Source organism: Aythya marila (genome assembly GCF_965140915.1).
Source record: "Aythya marila genome assembly, chromosome: 5".
Classification (NCBI taxonomy): Eukaryota; Metazoa; Chordata; class Aves; order Anseriformes; family Anatidae; genus Aythya; species Aythya marila.
In genome coordinates this window covers 43,320,424-43,338,055 of record NC_139046.1, presented here as the reverse complement: position 1 = coordinate 43,338,055, position 17,632 = coordinate 43,320,424, and the positions used below count along the sequence as shown (strand labels likewise).

Sequence of the window (17,632 nt, the reverse complement as noted above, 5' to 3'; positions counted from 1 at the left end):
AGATAAACCTGTTCTCACCACTGAGAATAATCATTTGAATTGTTTGAACACCCTTTCATTCCCTTCTAGATAGCGGGAACCATTTGTGATTTACAGCAATTAGCAATAGCTTCTCTTGTCCTGGGTGACTGTATTTTTGATGATGTTTGCCTCCGCTAGAAGGGAAAAATAAAATCAAAAAGAAAAAAAAATAAAAAAGAGAAGAGAAGCAAAACTGAGAGCTTATAAATAGCTTCTTAAGTTCATCTTGAGTGTCAGCAGATTTTCTTTCTTGTCCTTGGATCTTGAGGAGGTCATGGAAAAAACTGTGGTTGACAGAACTAGAAGAACGAGTGTCATTAAATGAGTATATACACATATGCAGGCAAAAACAATGGGCTGATTTTTTGGTAGAACACTGAAGAGGTTTAATATTAGATGAGTACTTCAGAAAACATACAAATAGAACACGCCAGCCCCATACTGTTAGTGTCTCTGAAGACCTCTGCAAAATGACAAGTGGAGTTAAAGACACTAGCAGTATTCCATGCCTGAAATGGAAAGAGGAAAAAAAGACCACATACATTTAATCCAAATGACTAAGTCTAGCTACTGCATGAGCAAATCAAGATGACAAGGTAATGTCATTTCATTACACAAAGTCATTGTTTTGGCATGTTTAATTCAACCAACAGTAATTTGATTGTCCTTCAGAGTGTAGAAAACCTGAAGCTGACTTGATTTCATCTGTTTTGGCACTTAAACTGTGTATTAATTAATGATGTGACCTCTAAACACATAAGGCAATTTTCATCATATGTTAACAACCAGCCTTATAGTGTCGCCTCATCAACACTAGCTCCATTTTCTACTCCCATAACCCTTCCAAGTTTTTTGCAATGACACCCTTCATTCTTAACCCTTTTCCAACTGATTTTTTTTTTTCACTCTCAGAGCTGTAATGAAAAAGTAATGAAGAAGTGGCTTTTGTTATTGTTGAGAAATTCTTAGAATTTATAATTGTAGAGTAGTACTGTAAATCCATTTGGTTTCAGAATCAATATCATTTGTAGGAATGTAAAAGTCACACAAGTCTATTGTCTCAAAGTCCTAATGTACTACATTTATAATGGACTTTTATTGCGGTTTACTTCACCTTCTTTTTTTTCTTGTTTGCATATTGCATTGTAACTGCAAAGTTCCTCTCTGTCCTCTAACTCTGGACATAAGCACAGCTGTGAGAACAGAACTGACTTCTAAGAGGGTTCTTGTTGCTGTGGCATATTGATGTGTTCAGACCATTAAATCCACATAGGAAGGCTATTCTTCATAGTTTCACATTTGTGTAAGCAGCTACACATAAAGCTTTCAGAGTGCTCATCTTTAAAACAGAAAATATAAAAACTTTTTTTTTTTTTTTCCATAGAAAAACTAAGGTTTTACTTAAGTACTTAATTGATGGAGAATACAGAGTGGTATGGGAAACTAACCTCTCTTGAAGCAGGTTTGTCCAGGTTGTCCCCAAGAAATCTTTTCACAGTGTATAATCTTACAATACCTGCATTCCACAGAACTGCCAATGACAGCGTTGACAGTTTTGCCATGACAGCGAGTATGTTGTGGTAATAAATTTGCAATTCTGACAGAATAGCCATCCTCTCTAAAGTCTTTAAGCCAGATGCAAAATGCATTTATCTACATCAGTCTTCTGTTTTTGAAAAGCATGGATGTGTGTGGTTAAAATCTTCCTGGATTCTGTTGCAGGGACAGTCTTCAAGCTGCTGACGTGGTCTGTGGATCCTGTGTGCTTCTAAGATCAGAACGTCTTATCAAATGCTGCCACAGCTACAAAACCAATACTAGTGCAGAAACAGGCAACGTAGGCCTCAAGACTTACAAGTCTGGGAGATCATATGTACTCTCTCACAGAATATCTACATTGCAGTACTCTAAGCACTACTCTATGTTATTATACATTTCTATGATTGGTGAAGTGGTTAGCTTCACACAGATAACAAATGACAGACAACAAATGAGCAATACAAAGCTGTAAAGCCATAGAAAAATATGAAACAATTATTATTTTTTTTTTTCGGTCCTCTTGGAAACCTCAGGTCTCCTATTTCCTGAAGAGTCAAGGATTCTTTTTCATATTCTCTTCTGCCATGCACATATGTCTTCAGGAGCAGGTTATCTATGCCACAGAGACATTTTAGAATCCTTCTTTCTTTACTTGTCCTACTCTTTCCAGTTCTGTTTTTGATTTGTTTGTTAATACTTTCCTGTAAAGTTCTTTGATGCTGTGGATTAGCAAGATGTTGCCTTGTGGTTTCTAATAAGAGTAGGGCAATGCTATTGCACTTCATGTAGTTCCAAATGTTCTCATTCCTACACTTTTCAGTGTAGGAATGAGAACTCAACAGATGTATCCTCTCACTTATAAGAGGTGAAATATATGTAAGAAGGATGATCCAATGATTCAATAAAATATTTAAAGATATACTCACTCAAATGCTTTTTAAAAAGGAAAGAGAAGTTTTTTTCCAAACTAATCCTAAGACTCACTGACCAAAAATAATATGTATGGATGTATGAGCAATTAAGCAAAATACACCAAACCAATGATTCTTTAGTCTAGACATGCCTTAAAATGTTATTCAAGGGATAGTACTATATTGTTTCCTGGAGTTACATAACTGAATGAGGTTAATCTGTATAAATCTTTTATGGAGATGATTGAGGATTTTTGGAGAAAAAAAAAAATGAAGGAAAAAGACATAATTTCTAGGTTACTTTTATGTCTTTGCACTCTCTTTTTATAAGTTCTCTGAACTGAAGCAAAGTCTACATCAGAGGATCCAAATCAGATTCATCTAGTGAAGCTATATCCTAAGGAATCATGCGGGCATGAGAGAATGTATTGGAGCTTTCAGAAAATATAGAAGAAACATATGGAATCAAAATACATTTTTCCCAGATTTCCAGTGTTTGGGGTACCAGGCATTTTCATTAGAAATCTTGTGAAAAAAATACTTTCCTTATGTACAATTTCATTTATGTCAAACTGTGGTTTCTTTCTTTAAGAGTTTGAAAGCAAAAATTTAACCGTACATTTCTGACAAGCTTACTCATTAACTCCTTCATCCTCCTTTTGGATCAGGGTGCTTTTGTCCCAGGAAACACCTTGCTCTAAAGTTTTTATATTTTTATGTCAATTTCATTTCTAAAGGAGGCTGACAGACTGTATTTTATTTATTTTGTTGTCTTAGAAAACTGACTCAAACCTTTTTGTAAGGGAATTAGAAACTTTCATAAAAGTCAGGACTAAAACAAAAGGATGCTGTCTGTATTTCCTTGACCTAAGCCACGTTAGCATCACTGATTGTTTTACTGAAGAAAAAGAATGAGGAAGATCAGCCAACTTAACATCTTTAAATAAAAATAAAGGTAATACACACATCCCCAGACCCAAACTTCTTTTATTCTGATTTCTTTTTTGCTTCTTAAATTAAGGACTTATTTTAGAAAAAAAAAAATAAATCTTTATTTCTGTGTATTATGAAGTTTCTCAAGTTATACTGTTTGTTCCATTTTTCTGATAAGACAGATAAAACACCAAGGTTTCACCAGAACAATTTTTTTTTTTTCCCCAGCCAAGATATAACCATCCCTTTTAAGAAGGAACTGAAGTGTTTCCATCTGCACTGAGTGCTGCACCTGAAGTCTGTGTTGGAGGTTTTATCTTGCCAACATTTATGTGCTGATTACTCCTATAAAACTTGAGAGTCATTTCCCCAGCAGCACCTGGAATAATTGCAGAGTGACTGGCAAATGAATCATGAAGGTACTTTTAAGAGTGACAGTCACTGTGTAGCTAATAATTCTCCAGAATCAACATGAAACATCAGTGTATGACCTTTTGCTTTTCTGCAGCCCTGTTTTTGTAACCTTCTTCCTTAGAATTGTTGCTGTGTGTAATAACAGCAAAAGGGGGAACCATCCACATTAGATATTTTTCCAATAAAATTGGGCTTTAACAATGAGTATAAGGGCTGTTAAATTCAAAGAGCTTGTTACAGAAATGATGGCTACTTATTAGCTGAAGTTATCCTTTTTACATAGATATGTACTAGTTGTATTTTTTTTTCTGCTGAACAGCAGTTAGTTAAAAGCATAAATACATTTTTTACAAAAAGGTCAAAGTACCTCATTCTATAATAGAGAAATCCTAAGTTCTCAAAGAATGACAGATGCATGATACATTTGCCATGGCTGATTTTCTGATTAACTTTTTTTTTTTTTTTAAAGAAAAAAAAATCAACACTACATTGCTTCTGGTTTTGTTTATTTTTCATCTAAGAAGGTTAATTTTTTCAAAGCGATCTTTACATCCCTGCAAGCCAACAAATCTCTCTTAAAAGAAAAATCAAGCTACTTGATTCAGTTTAAGATGCTAGGGGTAGTTTGTGGTATTTTGCTACTTATTTTGGGGTAATAATGTGTAACGTCCACAGTAATCACCTGATATGATGAACTCCTAACCAAAACTGCTTTGTAATACTTTGACCATGTGCTTCTCTACAGAAAACTGTGATCTACTCATAACAAAATTTCTAACTGAAAAACATAATCTCCAATAAAATATACATTAATTCATGATAGTTCATTCAGAGAGCAAAGAATTCTGTTCCTAATGGGACTCCGTGGCTTCAGAAGTCGTATAATATACATTTCTATTGAAAGCACAGGATGATCATATTAGGAAAAATTAGTTAATATTAGTTAAAACAATGCTTAAAAGTAATGCAGTTATCACAAACATTAATAAGTGATTTTCCTTTGGTGATAAGTGCTAAAACATAAAGAAGACAATAAATGTTCTAATAAATTGGGAATCCTGGAAACTTCAATACTCATTTCCATCAGCTAATTTCAGGATGTTTTTCCAGATGACCATGTTCTGATCCTCTTCTTGTTTCCTCTTCATTCACCACTGGGTCCTTTGGAACAATCCTGTCTCATGCCACACCTGAAGTGTTCCTGATGCCTGTCATCCCCTACTGAGCAGCAGCCACAGGAGAGCAGACACTGCTAGGCAGTCCCTGATTTCCAGATAGGGAAAGCTATCACTGATCATGCACTATAAAGGCACATTAAGAAATCACACTACAATTCCTGGATCTAGTTTTAAAAATATATAACTGCAATTACCCAGTTACTTATGACAGTCTCTTCTTTGTTGTGCTAATGCTCTCAGCTTCCTAATCCTTGGCCCAACAGAATTAAACACATTATTAAGAAGCTATGGTAATTTATGTGTGCCAACTGAGTTGAATTAATAGTGCTTCTGCTGTTTGAAGTTGTATAAAGCAATTTCAACATACTAACGGACAGATACTTTCACAATCTCATACACAGAAAAACTACTTGGGATTTTTCGCTACTGCTACTTGGGAATTTTGTCTTGCTGTCACATTATGTAAATAATCAAATTAAAAAGGTTAATGAAGTGTGTTATAGTTTTGGAATTGCTTCTCTAAGACATGCTTTTTCAACTTTTTGAGAGACAAGCCATATCTTTAAGATCAATATTTATTTCCTCTTTGAACGTTTCATCACAGGAAGATTTGCATGTGAGAAAAGGTTCTAATTATGTATGGTGGCAAAATTTTTCTGAGCAACAAAGGCATTAAAATGAGCAAAATTTGAACTGCACTGATTAAAAAAAAAAAAAAAGAGAGAGAGAGGGAGATTGAGAGAGAGCAAATGGGTGGACTTTTGACAAATTTAATAATCAGACTCCATATAAATTCTACAGTATGGTACTTCAAAATATCATAAATGAGAACAAGTCAGAAAACAGACGAGAATGTAAAACCAAGAGGTAAGAGAGGTGGCAAGCATTTACAGCTCAGTAAATGTGTAAGAGTAGAGGAAAGGAAAGTGAAGATCATAACCCTCACTTTCAGTTCCTGTTCCTCTTGAGTCTAAAGCACACTTCCCTGTCTGAAAACTCATTTTCAGGATGTTTGGATAGGACATGTAGGCTGTATTTGGCACATTGGTCACTGCTTGAAGAACCTTACTCTAGATGGCACTGGTGGGAATGCAACATTAAGTTCATATTTTCTCCTATACAAATGCAGTATATATACTACTAGCAACACTTCGGTGACTAATTTACTAAACTGCTTATGAATACTACCAAATCCATAATGCTTCCATTCATAATTACATATTTAAATATAGGACATAACTAAAGTTTATTATTAGAAGCAATGAGGATGAATAGCTAGGTGTGCATTCTCTTTCTTAGTTCATTAAGTACAATATTTATGTAGTCATGTATTCATGCAGTTGTCTGGTTTAAGAGGTTGTCATATATAAGGTGAACATGTTTGTGACAGCCGGTCATTCATAGAAGTTTTAGAAACTCCTCCATCTTCCTAGAACAACCTCCCAATTACCTGCTTCAACATGATTATGAAATTCCTAACGTGATAATACCAAGAAGCACAACATTTGGTGAAGATATTTTGATATGAACAGAGCTGGTAGCAGTAATACAGCAATAATTGCTGGCTCATTTACGGACTATTTAGCTCGTGCAGTGAACCAGATGAGAACAGCTAATGAGCACAGCTTCTTACTGTAATTAGTAGAACAGTAGTGGCTCACAGATGATTTACAGTTTGCAAAAGTCAGTGTATTTACTGCAAAGGTTGTGTTCTCTGTGAAGTTGTATCCATACAGTGACCTCAGCATACCATGCTTTAGTTACTAATAAAGTCTTAAGACTGATTTATAACAACTTCAGAATTTATCTTAAAAAAAATAAAAACACTGAAGATTTGCACGTGCTCTTTCTTTATCTTGATTCCTAGCCTATCAGAACCTATTTTGCTAGTCAACATATGTTCTTTAATTTCTAATGCTGCAGAAATACATTTGAAACAAACAAACAAACAAACAAACAAATACCAATATAATTCTAGCCCTACTGGCAGAATAAAGACCGTTCTTTGACAGCACTGGTAAGGCCACTCCTGGCGTACTGTGTCCAGGAGACCCTCCTTGAGCAGTGGGGTTGGATCAGATGACCTGCAGCGGTCCCTTTCAACCTACACTGTCCTGTGATTCCGTGGTTATATAGGGTGTTTTATTTTTTTTAATTTTGTTGGAAACCAAGAATAATTATTTATTTATAGAGCTCTGAAACATTATTTTATTTGTCAAATGGTCATAGAAGACAAGGCACAAAATAGTCTGAGAAAAATTAGATAGTCTAGAATTCTAAACAGTAACAAAAATGTTCTTCAAACTTCTTTCTGTCTTCCACTAATTCATTTGTGTTTTCATTGAATTATATGCTGAAGGGGAATTCTGAAGCATGATACATATTTTTTAAAATATTTCACTAGCAACTCTTCAGCAAAATGATAAGTAGGAAGTAATAACATCCAAAAGGTTCCCTCAGAGTAGGGAGGCATTATCAGTGCCCAAGTATGCCCTTACAAATCTGCTCCAAACTGTTAGTACTTGCCCATTTCTAGCTGGAAAGTGTTTTCAGCAAATTTAGTAACTATTTAATGCAGAGAAGACCAATAGTTTGGCCAGTGCAAAGAAACTACTATCCATAGGAAAAGAGAGAGTATTCCTGATTTATTTATTTATTTATTGTTGATTTTTCACTGGCTTCATTTTCTTTCTTATAGCCCCTTATCACCATAGTTTCTCTCTCATTTTTGTGACTTTTAAAATAAGGAATGGCATATTTGTCTTTCTCTGCACAACTATTTCCAATTTCAATTTGGAAAGCTGGGTCCCCTTGTGACAATTTGTATAATGAAAAAAGCTGTCACAGTCAAAACTCAAAAATCTCACTTTTAGCTGCTGGAAACTTCCATGCCAGTCCCAAACGCTACTGAAAATTTTGGCTACAGAGCGTGACTAGTCTTTCATGTCTAGCCTGGTGTACCCAGGTGCATTGATTATGTGCTTAAAAGTAAACAAGGAAGAACAGTAATGTTGTATGAAAGCTGCACAAAGGCAGCTAGCTTCCTGTTTACTAGCAAAAAAAAAAAAGGATCTTTTCTGGGTTTGTTTTATGGCTAGGAAAGAGATAAAGTATCAAGTAAAGTAAATCAAGATTGGAATTGTTCTGTGCCCCATTTAATTTAGAGCTAGGGCCTACCTGCTGGGTGGAGGTGGAGATAGGAAGGGTTGGCAGGGAGGATCTCTTTCACAAGTTACTGTAAATCTTTAGGTCTCTACATTGCATATCATTTAAAGTGAGATAGACACATAGGTTCTTAACCTAATTGCCCCGTTACTTGGGAGGAAAAACAAAGTTTAGAATTCAAAGTGAAATATAGCTTCATACAAAAACAGGGTATGCGACAGCATAACATACTCCTAGTGAAGGACCACAGTTCTTTATTATAACATTAATGTAAGATAGCGCCCCAGCTACAAAGATCAGTTTTTCCACTTGCAAACTTTCCTTAAATATCAGGAAATGTTCCACAACAGCAGGAGTTTGCCCAAGAAAGAAAGGACTGAGCAAATACCCTGCCCACGGACTTTTTGGTATCTTTACTTTTTCATTAGGTGAGAGGACTGCTGGTGATTTATATTAATTGGATCACTTTGATTATGAATTATGGATCAAGAGCTAACACTGGAAAGAAAACTTCGAATACTGGAAGAATACTAACAGAATACTTTGAATACTCAGGCTGGATATCAGGAAAAGGTTTTTCACAAAGAGGGTGGTCAGGCACTGGAACAGGCTCCCCAGGGAAGTGGTCATGGCACTGAGCCTGCCAGAGTTAAAGAAGCATTTGGACAATGCTCTCAGATACACAGTCTGATTTTTTATTTTTATTTTTGAATTCTATGATTTCTAATTTATTTTAGAAATTATTTAGAAATAAATTTTAGAAATGAATTTTGAATTCTATGATTTATTTCTATTTATTTTATATTTCATTTTTAGAATTCTATGATTCTGTGAATACTGAACAAGAGTATACTAGAGCATTTCACTAGATAGATCTTAGATTTTATCTGTGTACATCTACACCTACTGTAGAAGTTGATGTTGATTTAATAAATATTACAAATGTTATGCAAAAAATATAATTCAAATTTGAAAATGGGTATGTTCTTTCTGAACTTCCTTAGATCACCATCATTTGGACAGTACTGATATTAAGACCTTGCAGTTGGGTATTTTTCATAAGAGAAATATAGGAGTAAATGATTTAAAAAAAAATCTGTTTCCTAAGATGTGTCAAAAGATGCACTTGTTCAGATGGATGTATTTTCCTCCTATAAATGTGCATGTTAACTCCTGAATTTAAGATCTAGATAGAGACATCCAAATCTCAAATTGAGTGGCTTTGGTATTTCTTACTTGGGTTGGAAAGAAAAGCTAAGAAAGAAACTGGCACAACTTTAAGAAGCAGCTTTCATGCCTGGAGTTGCAGAATAATGTGCATAATGATTTCACAAGCTTTGCACAGTATGCATCTGGGAGTATACATGAGTACATTCAACTTAAAGTCACATATGCACAACAAAACAAATAACAAATAATGAGATGCTGAAACTGAACTGTCACTGAGGTAGCAATTCTGTGTGTCTCATTTTTGCTTCAGTGACTCTTTCCTTTTAGCCTGAGACACAAACAGAACAAACAATTAGTGCAGTAATTGATGAGCTGTGCCTTCAAAGCTTGAGGTGACCATGGCTATGCTTTACAAGTCTAATAATGTAAACACCTCTTCCTTGTGATTAACATGCTGCCTGTTCGCTGGTTGTGCTTGGGACATATATTTTGGCATATTTTTATCTGCCATTTTAGGTTAGTGAACCTCTAATAAACTGACCTTTTTGGTTTTAGATTCCAGTTGCACTTGTTTATGGAGCTAGTGAAATACTTACATACATACTTTGTTTTCAGGGTAAGTTCCCTGATTTACCTTTTGATGGGGTTGAGTTGTAGTCAATTGTGATATACAAAATAATGTTGTAGGTATGAAAAAACTCTCTAATTTTGTATGTCTTTGCTTTCCTTGAACAATCAAACGTGGATGTTTTTTGAGTCAGATTTTAACCCAAACTAGTCTTTTGAATTTGTGATTTAAAAAGCCCAAGCTTTTTAAATAGCCTGCAAGAATCAAAGAATGTTATTGTTGTTTTTGTAGTCACAGGATGCAGCTATCACCAATAAGTTCTAGGGTAGGATAAAACAAAGTTATACTGTGTAAAAGAAAAATTAAGCTGAATAAGCAGCATGCCATTTTAGAAGCTGAGCAAGAGGTTATCTTCAATAGAATCAAACAGATACTATGTCTGGATGAAGTTTTATGACGAACTGAAACACTTTCAAAATTAAAGAGAAATGTAACAAGTACATTCAATTACTTAAATTACATGCAGGAAACTATTCTCCAGTAATTTCAAACCTTTCTAGCATGTGCACCCTTCGATAAGCTTGCTTGTCAATAATTCCTTGTTTTTATATTTCAGCTAGAAGGTAAAATAAACCTTAAATATTTTCTATGTTGTCAGATAAGAAAATGAGACTTTATTATCTTATTACCATCTTCTGGAATCTATAACATAAGAAAGCATCATATTCACATGAACCTGTTTCACATGGATAAACTGATTTTTTGTGTATGAGTACTCTAAGAGAAGAAGCCAAGGAAAAACAAAAACAAACAAACAAACAAAAAAAACCCTACCCATTTTCAATAATAATGGAATCTTCCCACTGATCTCATGCAAATGTTTAAAAAATACAATTATTCACATGTATTTAATTTTTCATAGTTCTGTATATTTATAAAGACAGCAGGAAGCGTGAAAGAAAAAGGTTGAGATTCTGTAGTTTCCCATTGTCAGACCTGCAAGATTTCATTCTAATATAAAGTGTCACAGCTTTAAAATATCCTATGTTAAGAGTGCTAACACATACAATTCAGACATTTAGAGCTCTCTTAGCACTTGCCTCGAAACACAACACACAATGTTAACAAAGTCACTGGATACAAACACTGAATAAAGTTATTTGCTGTAGGCATGATGACTTCAGACCTATGACTGCTGGATAAAAAGGGATGCTCACTAGAGGTTTCTTTTATTCCCTCTGTCTTCTACATCTGAGAATGTCATCATCCTTTATCTATATGCAATACCATAAATGCAATTTCTTAACACAGTATACTCATGCAGCATCAATTAAAATATTGTTCTAAAGGTGTGTCCCTATTTGGAGGAACTAAAAGTTCATCCTAAAAATCATCTGATTATGTATCCATGAAACAACAGCCAAGATGAGATAAGATTTATAGCCATGTAATGCCAACTCTGCCAAGAAATCCACCCACATGAATCTGTCATGCATGGGGAACACAGCATTAAAACAGAGGATTGTTTAGAGTTACAGATAACATGGTTTTGATCTTTTTTTTTTTTTTTTCTAGTGATAGGTGAAAACATCTGTATAGGCTTAAAATACAGGCAGAAGTTGAAGTGAGGTGAAGTTTGGGAAACAGTAAATTAGATATCTGTCCACCAGACTAAGTTTGAAATTACCTTTCAAATATTGTTTTTTTATTTCTTTTTTTTTTTTTTCATCATTTATGCATGAAACAAGATTATACAAGAAAATATTTTCACTGCAATGTCTGGCATTGTACCCAAGCTTTTTCTGAGTGTTTACAGTTGCTTTAGAACTCAGTAGGCACTTCAAATTTTATTTCGTTTATTCTTTTTATTGCCTTTACTGTGGATTAATCTATTGCCAACTTTGCAACATTTTGTCTTGTTTTGTTGCTTTCACATAACTAAATGTCTTTGTGTGCAAGTCTTTTCTCAATATTTACCCTCCTTTATAAAAGGAATATTTTAGGAAATCTTAGGAAGAATAGAAAGTATTATTTTTAAATGAAATGAATATTTTGCAAGCATATACATATCCAAAATATGTTATTGACTCTGCCAAAACAAAACCCCTTCATTATTAATTAAAACTTACGGAAAGACTGTCCACAACTTGAAACTCTAGTAGAAAGTGAACAGGTGCAAAAAAACAGCTGCAGCCACCAGAAGGTATAATGATGTAGACTGAGGCTTCATGCTCTGCCAAGAATCGAGTAAATCCTGAGGATTACAAGAAAAAAAAGGTATATTTTTCCCAAATACATGGATGCTGAACATTTTCCATTGCTCATTTTACACAGAAAAGCAGATTATTTATGCTTTGATGCATTTCCACTTCAGTGGAGTTGCTCTCTCCCTCTTTCTTTCTCTTTTAATCTGCCTTCCACTACTGTTAAAACGAAGTCTTTGTGATTCAGATCTGGAAGTTAAGTTTAAGTAGATTGAACCCAGCCAAAATCTCCAAAGATGTTCAGCTATAGATGGTGACTCAAATAAACTATTCTCATATACCCTGAAAACACACACACACACAAATTATTATTTAATCTACTAAAGATTCAAAAAATTTGTTCAGGATTCAAATGCAAATATGGCATTTTATTGCACACCATTATGCATAATCATAGAAGGATCGTATTGATCATGATATACAGTTGGTAAAACAAAAGCTAAACAAATGTGTCAGCTTCATGGACAATGTGATGGTCAGAGGTCCTGCTTTTATCCATGACTGATAACAGTAGCAGACATGCGAAACTGACTCTAGGTGTATAGCTTCAGAGAATTCACCGTGCTTTTTCGTAACAGCATACACTCATTATCAGGCTTCCAATGTGTTCAGTTTGGTCTTAAAGGTTTTGCTTTGATGGATGCAGTTTGGTCTTAAAGGTTTTACTTTGATGGATGCACTCATATTTGGTCTCATATTTTTCAAATCCTAGCTCAACGTTTCTGATGCTCCAACTATTCTTCCCATTGTGTATGCCTTGCACAAGAGAAAAGATAGATGTCAGGATGTGACATTTTTGAATGCAAAGAACTTTATTAAGTATAAAACTTTGAAGTTAGAAACTTCCTAATGCTTCTTCAAGGCAAAGTGAGATTCATACTTTGCCATTGACAGGCTGAAAGTATCCTTGAAACCTATCAAAGCTAAAGCCTCTTACACTGATTGAATTTGAACCTACACTATTAACCTTTGACAAGAGCAAATATTCAATTGAATAGAAGTAATTTTATTGTGCTTGGTGCATGGTACAGCAGAGCACTCAAAAATAAAAATAAAAATAAAAAGAAATACCCACTAGCAAACTCCAACTGCAGTATAATAACTTTTTGCCACAAAAATTCTAACTTCCAAAGATTTTCTCATTTTTCTTAACTTTAAGAATACAATATACCAGAAGTATATTTTTTACTGCTTTGTAGAGATTTATATATATATATATATATATTTTTTTTTTCCCAGCTAAAGCAAGCACAAAATAAAAACCTGTAGAAGTTGGTTGCAGAGTGAACATGATTTACCAGGCTGTGAATCTTCTGATTCACAGACATGTCACATACTTATAACACAAATCACAATGCTGCAGTTATGTAGCAAGACTTTGAACCACTCAAATGTGTATTGGGATGGAGTTAACTTTCCCTGCAGCAGCTCATATAGTGCTAAGCTCTGCACTTGTAGCTAGAACAGCATCAGTAACACACCAATGTTTTGTCTGTTGCTGAACAATGCTGGCACAGCATCAAGACTCCAAACCCACCAAAACCAGTAGGCTGGGAGTTGGCAAGAACTGGGGAGGGGACATCTAAACCAACCAAAGGGATATTCCATACCATATGATGTCACTGTCAGTAGTAAAAGGTGGGAAAGGGGAAGGAGAGAGGGTCTTCTGTTATGAAGACCTCTCTCCTCCCAAACAACCGCTATGTGGCCCTACTTCCCAGGATGTGGCCAAACATCACTCTTTGATGGACAGTAGAGAATTATTTTTTTTCCCTCTTTGCTTCCACATGACCTTTGCTTCTTTTTCCCCTCTTTCTTTTCTCTTTAATTAAATTATCCTTATCTTAACCCATGAGCCTTTTTCTTTCCATCATACTTTCTTCTTTCCCTCTTCTTTTGAGGGGGAGTGAGAGAGTGGTTGTGGTGGACTTCAGATGCCCAGAAGGGTAAAACCACCTTAAGACCATTTTCAGAAAATGTAACTCTTCTGTAATGCATATGAAACGCTAAAAGACAACAGCTGGATGGTGTGGTGTCATCTGTTCAACGTAATGGCTAGAAGTTACAAAGCCGTATGATACTGCTTACTTACAGCCCCTCTGTTTAATGTTCCCATCCAGGGAACCTGGAATAGGGAGAGAAGACAAATTAGACAGGAATAAAAGAGGGACTTGAACTTTATTAATCTTCACTCTACAGAAAAACAAACAAAGAAGAAAAAGTACTAATGAGAACATTACTTGCAATTTTCATCCTGCAAGCTAGTAGGTCTCCCTGTTAACACCAGTCTGAGAAAGGACTTTATTTTCTGTCTTCTTACTATATTGTTCTCTGCTGTGACAGTTAAGTCTTTACGAAAGTTCTTTGCTAAACTTGCAATTGCTCTGCTCTCCAGGAGAGCCTCTTTCCTGAAGGCAAGAATCAATGAACCACACAGATCTAGTCTTTGTTAGATGGAAAAAACTCATGCTCCTACCCAATAAACTTGGGGATCAGCATCTACACACACAAGGATAAGCAGGGCTTTGCATAAAAGTACAGAGTGCTTAGGGACACGGTTTAGTGGGTGATATTGATGGTAGGAAGATGGTTGTACCAGATGATCTTGGAGGTCTTTTCCAACCTTAATGATTTTATGATTCTTTGTAAAAAAAAATAAAAATAAAAATTACAAAGTTTTAAATTAGAGCATGTTTTGAGAAAACTAGCCAGTTATGTTCACAGAGGAGGAAACTATGCAAATAGTTAGTACTGGTGCCAAAAAGGAAAACGGTATTTCATCTATTGCTATTATTTACTGATATCTGAAAGAGGTCTAAGTTACATTTAAAAATCTCTCTTGTGAAAAACAAACTAACTAAACCAACATCATCAACAACAACAAAAAACAGTTACTAAACTGTGCAATCCAAAACTCACCAAGAGCAAGGAAGAGCTATACCTGATTTGACAAGTTCTGAATTGGCAAATATATGCAGATGTGAAGGCTGCTGTTGTTGAAAATTTGGCAGCTACTCCTCTTCTCTTTTTAAGAAAGCCAACCGCACATTTTACTAGCTAACCCACTGTGGTTGTTACTAATTCTTAATGGTGGAATACCTTTGATTTTTGCATTTCAGGTTGATTTGGCAGCAGCAGATAACCTGGCTCATTTCATACTGGTCTCCTGCCAAGAACCCAAGAAATCTGTGTTTTAGATTTCTGCGTGTGTGTGTATAGTGTGTGTGGTTTTGTGTTTTGTTGTTGTTGTTTTTTTCAGATCCCACACAGCATGTGTCTTCTCCATTTCAAAAGCTAGTTCTAATGATCTAACAAAATGTAGTTTTACTAGACACGAATATGAACACTCTATATGCTCAATTAATGTGCTGAAGGGTTTCAGGTAAATGGATTACCAGAGTCTGTTTGTGGTCCCGTCACAAGCTGTATGGTTGAAACTGTAAAGATAGTATCCTCTGAAGTAAATGAATCATAAATACATAATGAATAGATAAGACTTCACTTGAATAAATAAGAAACTGTTCAGAGAACATTTGACTTATATCTACAGTTGCATGATTTAAATGTACTTTTCAAGCAGTGAATATCTATATGCTTATATATGTTTTTATATATAAATTTTGGTTTAGCAAGTTTCAGGACATTTTATCAGGGAAGTGGAGGGAAGGAAGAAGGGGAGACAAATGAGGAAAGGGGTCATGACATTGTCCAAATCTCTCCTTTCTGCAATAATCATTAGTGTAACAATGTCTCATTTCAAGCTTATTATCTGTTAAAGTGCACAGGCACTAGAAGCAACAGCAGAATCAAGAGATTTAGTTTGGTGTGGAACATATCTAGTAGGTCTTTACATATGCCATTTGAACTGCATGTTACTTGTTTATTTTTAATTTGAAAACTCATCAATATAAGTTATTTAATATAGCTTTCAATTATGTTAAGCTAAATCAATTTAGTGAGAAGGTGTTAGAAACAGAAAAGTAATTTATCTGATTGTGTACTCTTGTTTCTGCTGTGATCTGGGGGGTGGCATCTTCAAAACAGCAATGTTTCAAATTCATTAGAGTTTGAAAACAAATAATGTTCAAACTGAAATTTGAAGTAAAGACTCAGATTTCTTGGTCACACCTTTATCATAATTCTGCCTCTTCAATTTTTATTTTCCTGTTTTATAAAGAGAAGCTATAATGCTACTGAATAAACATAAAACCGCACCAAACAGAAAAAAAGCTCCTCCTCTCTCTCCCCCCCCCCCAGCTTTTGTGAAACTTTGCCCAATAAAAAAAGTACAATGAAAATTGATCATTTTACCACTGTGTTATTGAACCACAGTGTATATGAATGGTTGCACTTAAAGCTAATACCTTGAAAATTTATTTCTGATTAGAGAACATATGTATTTACACTCTTATTGGGATAAACAGACATAGCTGTATCCATTTGAGAGCTATTCCCAAGGCTGGATTTAGGATTTCCAGCAGTCATTTACAGAGAGAAGAGAGAATTTCTTGGGGAAAAAAAAAAAAAACACAGAAAAAATAGAAATAAACAGGAGGCAATCCCCCCTCACTTTTTAAGCTTTCTTTAGTGCTGTTTAAAAAAAGATATATAATGTGACTGCAGGTTTTTCTAGAACATCTACTCAAGTGAGAGGAATTCCCAGATGTGACAGGTCTGTCCAGATGCACATGATAAAAGCATTTGATAAATACATCTGCCGCATCTTTCAGCATGGAAGCAATTAATAGCATTAGTACTTAAGTAATCATAATTAGAGTTCAAAGAACACCACACTAAGATGTATGGGGGAAGCATAAGACTTCTTGCAGTGCTATTGTTTCAGCCTAGGACAAGAATGTTAAACTTCTAAGAGGAGAGTGCGTTTCCTGTCAGCTGGGGATGAATTCAGGTTTGCTCTCAATTCTTTGTGAAAGGCTTTCTAATATCAGGGGGTGACAGACTAGTGATTAAGTAAGTTTTCAAACTCAGAGGTTTTTTTGTTTTCTTTTGTTTTGTTACCTTCTTTCACTACCTCTATGACATATTCAAGATTCATGAGAGAACCTTCATTTTACAAGTTCCAGTTTTCTCTATTTTTCTTTTCCTTCTATTATCTTTTTTTTTTTTCCCCTATTGTTTCATGTTTGTTCCTGTCCTAATTCAGTCCTTCCTTCTATATTTTCTTCAATGAAAAAGTCTTAATAACTCCCAACAGTTTCACTTCTTTCTGCAATATATGCATTAAAATAATTATTCCTAAAACAGTGAATATGGTAGCTAACAAAACATATCAGGCTTTAAAGCTAAATATCCAAATGAGACTAAGGACAGATGGGAAATGCTGATACATTGCATGGCTTCAGTCTGTCTGCAAAAAAAGTTTGCATTACTTTATGCTTTATTTTGAAGTAAACTTTCAAAATATGAACACTGGGTTTCTTTTTAAGTTTAGTGTTTTGGCCTGCGAAA

At 34.8% G+C, this 17,632-nt stretch overlaps 1 long non-coding RNA gene across 1 annotated transcript in view; it reads right to left on the bottom strand.

Annotated features, from left to right (window-relative positions):
• Positions 1-3,540: 3,540 nt before the first annotated feature.
• LOC309878346 overlaps positions 3,541-17,632 on the bottom strand; it is a 44,185-nt gene continuing 30,093 nt past the window's right edge. Inside the window, exons 3-4 of the long non-coding RNA XR_014317523.1 lie at positions 12,029-12,153; positions 3,541-5,081 (exon numbers count right to left, since the gene is read on the bottom strand). This is a non-coding gene — a long non-coding RNA (uncharacterized lncRNA). The remainder of the gene's footprint in view (positions 5,082-12,028; positions 12,154-17,632) is intronic.